Here is a 4782-nt window from a genome sequence, read left to right on the forward strand (position 1 = left end):
CCATTGTACATATTATATGTCTGTCCCCCTGCCCGAACTACCCACTGTACATACTTTGTGTTTTGTCCCCCGCCCCCACCTGTGGTGTATGTCCCCACCTGTCCTACCCGCTGTACATACCTTATGTTTTGTTGTATTGTTCTTCCCATGTTGGATGTATGTTTATCTTGTAGATAGTACTAGTTATTTGTCTGTATTATCTTGTAGATAGTACTAGTTTTTTGTCTGTCTTACATGTAACGATGAATTGAGAATCAAGGACCCCAATTGAAATAAGCCAGTGGCTTTCTTGGGTTTTTATCCTGTTAGTTGACCTTGTATGTAATATGTACTTTCATGTACCTACTTCTGCAAATCTTCTAATAAAGTTTTCAATCAATCAATCAATCAATCAATCAAACCATTTGATGATGGTGGCTGTATGGACTCCATAAGCCATTCCTGGAAAGACGGCTCCCCTGCGTTCCTCCAGTGTCTCATAATGATTTGTTTTCCAACCATTATACTGGTCTGAATAAATTCTGCAGCTCCACATAGAGACGTCATTTGTGGATCACTGAGAACATACAGTCTCGGACAAAACTCAAAGTTGTCCTGGGTAATGTTTTGCACCCATTCGTGGATCTTTCGCCAGTAATTTTGAATCATAGGACATTCCCAAAGTAAGTGAACCAGGGTCCCTTCCGGCCTGCAACATTTCCAGTAATCAGCATTGTCCTTGAGCTTCAGCCTGAACATCCTGGAGGGGGTCCAGTAGAACCGGTTAAGAACCTTGAACTGGATCAATCTAATTTTAATGTCTCTCGATACTCTCTTAATGTTCTCACATATTTTGTCCCATTCTTTTTCTGTGAAATCAATTTTCAAATCAACTGACCAAATGACCTGACATTCGCCCTCTATTAAATGATTTCTTGTTTTGTTTTATTTAACCAGGAAAGGGGGGGGGGGGGATTGAGAGATTAAACATGCAGGTAGGTAGGCCCAGGATGGATGGTGTTAGCTGGACTGGGGGAGTAGGGTGAGGGGTGTGTGGAGGTCAGGCAGGCAGACCGTCTGATCCGCACCCAAGCGACCCCAGGTGTCGTTATGTGGTACAGCATTCAAGAGGGTCCTATCCAAGACAGGCAGCAGCAATTATTTAGCTACAGTAACATTATTTAACCTATGTTTATATTGTTGGCTCTCCAGCTACAGCATCAGAGACCCCATTCACCTTGGCAAAGAAGGGAACTTTGACCAATGACAAGGTGGAGGAAATTCACAGGGCTGTTACCAGGTTTGTGGTCAAGGGACTGCATTCCTTTTCCACTGTGGAATCTCCCTGTTTCAGGTAAAGTGACGTGAAAACAATATTTGTTTACTTTATGTTTATAAATCTGTGCCATTAGACAATTATGTCAAAACAAAACAAAAGTCAAAATGACTAATAATAAATATCCTCAAATATGTTTACAGAGAGATGACCACCGCCCTCAATCCTCGCTACAAACCGCCATCCAGGGATGCTCTGTCCAATACCCTTATTCCTGCATGGTACTCCGTAGAAAAAGAAAACCTCATTAAGGAATTAGCACACATAAATGTGGTTGCTATTACCTGTGATGGGTGGACGAGTGTGGCACAGGACCACTATTTAACGGTTACTGTGCACTACTCGATTCATGGCCACATTAAGCAGAAGGTGCTTAACACCAAAGCTATGTATGAGTCACAGACAGGCCTGGTGGTGGCAGAAGAAATACATGGCATTCTGGATGAATTTAAGTTAAACAAAAAAGCTGTAGCCGCCACAGTAGACAATGCCAGCAACATGGATGTTGCATTGAAAAATCTGCCTACTTATTAAAAGTGGGGTGCTTCGCCCATACCCTAAACCTTACAGCCCAGAAGGTTTACTCCATCAGTGCAGTTACACAGTGGTGTGCCAGACTGCGCACAGTTGTGGTGTGGCTGAAGCGGTCCACCCTGTCCAAACATGTCCTGCGGGAGAAGCAGCGACTTCTGAGTAAGTAGCGCCTATAAATCTCAAAAGGTTATGTTTGTTTCAAACATCTTCAGCAATGTAGATTGTAATTCAAAATGTGTTTCAGACCTGCCAGAACACAACATGATTCTGGATGTCAGAACACGGTGGAACTCCCTGTTCCTGATGGTAGAGCGGTTTCTGGAGCAGTACCCAGCCATCCAGGCAGCTTCACTGGACCAGCGACTCAGAAAGCCAATGGAGAAAGACAGGTGATGGACAAGATGGGTGTATTTTACTTAAGCACACTTTATGAGCTAGCAATAACATTTCACTGCACATTATACCTGTGTGATGGAGTATGGAGAAGTGGACCTTGAAAAGATCAGTTGTTAAACAACTTTGTTGATATTTTTTATTCTTTATTTTATCTTCTTTTTTCACCCAGGCTGGAAAGGCTCACAGACAATGACTTCCAGAAAGCAGAGGAGTTTGTGAACGTCATGAAGTTGCTGTACACCTCAACCCTCTGCGTATCCAGTGAGAGGTCCCCCACATGTGGCGAAATTCTCCCCATCCTGAACAAGCTGGAGAAGCATTTCAGGGTGGTTGAAGGAGACGACACTCAGTTCACCCGTGCTGTGAAAGAGGCGGTCTGGGGAGATCTGAAAAAGCGATACCAGGTATTTTCCATTTCCAAGCATAGCCTATGCTTACAAGAGGGCAAACCACATAATTTCACTGTTAGACACTAAACAGTTTGTCATGTTCATTTACAGAATCCAGATATTCAGAACTTTCTCCAGGAGGCCACTTCGATGGACCCTCGCTTCAAAGGCAGATTTAAATATGCTGATGCCTGGGAGAGGTTGAAGAAAGCAGCAGTTGCCAGTGCCAGTGCAACAGAACAGGTATTTTATCCTCATCCTTGTTTACTATGTGTCCTATAATACCGTTTCTATGATGAAGTATTGCTATTTATGTGCAACATTGTGCCTACAGCTTCCAATGGCGGGCACAGGGCCAGGGGAAGAAGATTCAGATGAGGACAAGGCAGAGGAACATGTAAGTTCATAAATAATCATGGAATACCTCAAATGAACGAATGCAATTTTTTAAGTATGTTTGTCTAAACACTACTTTTATGTATTTTTCAGCACAAGAAGCGTGCCAAAAAGTCAGCCCTAGAGGAGCTGTTTGAGGATGAGGACCTAGAGCTTCTTCAGGAAACAGGGACCAGTAATAGTGCCCTCCCCATCACTGAAGTGGTCCAGAAAGAAATTTAACTGTACACAAGTTTGTCTTCAATCCCATCAGGTCAAGACCCTGTAGCCTGGTGGTGGGGTAAGCGGGACAGCCTCCCCATACTGTCTAAGCTTTCAGATAAATACATGTGCGTACAAGCCTCATCCACACCATCTGAGAGGGTTTTCTCATGTGCAGGTCATGCAATTAGTCAAGAGAGGTGTCGTATTTTGCCAGAGAAGGCAAATATGCTGATCTTTTCGCAAAAGAATTGCTGAGGTAGGAGTTTTATTTTTATTTATTTTAATTTGAGTGTATATTTAACTGTAATATTATATATATGTATATTGTGCCTCAGTCAGCAGGAGTTTTATTTTCATTTATTTTAATTTGAGTGTATATTTAACAATATATATTGTGCCTCAGCAATAAAAAAGTGAAAAGCTGTTTAATGTTGTCGACCGTGTTATTATATATATATATATATATATATATATATATATATATATATATATATATATATATATATACAGTATATGTCATTTTTAAAAATCTAAAGTACCGAATTAAGTACCGGTACCGTTTTTAAAGTATCGGTTAGGTACCGGTACCGGATAAAACCCAAACGATACCCAACCCTAGGCGCCGGTGATCTTCTGTGCTGTTCTCACGACTCTCTGTAGCGCATTTCTCTCCGCGGTAGTGCAGCTGGAGAACCAGTTGCAGATGCCGTAGGTGAGGATGCTCTCCACTGCGCCGCGGTAGAAGGTCACCAGTATCTCCTGCTTGCTGTGTTCCTTCCTGAGGACTCTCAGGATGTATAGCCGCTGTTGTGCCTTCTTGATGGTGTCTTTTGTGTTGTCCTTCCAGGTCAGGTCATCCCGCATGTGCATCCCCAGGAATCGGAGGGTTGAGACTCTCTCCACGCTCTCTCCGTCGATGAGCAGGGGCTGGATCTCTGACTTTTTCCTCCTGAAGTCTACGATGATTTCCTGGGTCTTTGACTTGTTCAGATGATTTTGAATCATCATTGCATTTTGTCTGTTTAAAGATGTCATCGAAGCAGAAAGCAGGGAGCAGTAAGCAGGCAGACCTGCTTTCAATGTGGGCAGCGAAGGGTCAGCCCTCTTCCAAAAAGGTTGCCAGGTCAGAGGAGACAGAGGAATGGGACTGATGTGATGGGAGATAAAGAAGGGTATTGAAGTTAGCTATTGTGGTTGTTGATGATTGTAAATGAACTCTGTAAACGAACTCTTGTAAACAAACACAAATATTTTTTATTTTAAACTTACCTGTTCTAAAGTAATTGATAGTTGTATTGTTATTGTGTCTCTGGCAGGAGAAAAGCTGAATATCGGCTTTACTACTCGAGCTACGCTCAACAGGCTCCTTGATGCAGGAGACATTACACCGCAGCAAGTGGAGAGGTTCCAACAGGCAGCACTGGCATTTCTTTTGAGGGCTGTGGAGTATGCCATGGAGAAACTACCCCTGCGAGAGCCCCTGCTCAAACATGCCATGTTTGTTGACGTCCAGCAGAGGACAGAGTGTGGTGTGGAAGATGGCTTGTA

General features: G+C 43.0%; 1 long non-coding RNA gene across 1 annotated transcript; it reads left to right on the forward strand.

Moving 5' to 3' along the window:
* The first annotated feature begins 2742 nt into the window (after positions 1-2742).
* Positions 2743-3242, forward strand: LOC308151934. The gene is made up of 3 exons (XR_013937317.1): positions 2743-2877; positions 2969-3031; positions 3124-3242. It is a non-coding gene; the product is annotated as an uncharacterized lncRNA (long non-coding RNA).
* Positions 3243-4782: the final 1540 nt, after the last annotated feature.

Source organism: Nansenia antarctica (assembly GCF_963989245.1).
Source record: "Nansenia antarctica genome assembly, chromosome: 2".
Taxonomy (NCBI): domain Eukaryota; kingdom Metazoa; phylum Chordata; class Actinopteri; order Argentiniformes; family Microstomatidae; genus Nansenia; species Nansenia antarctica.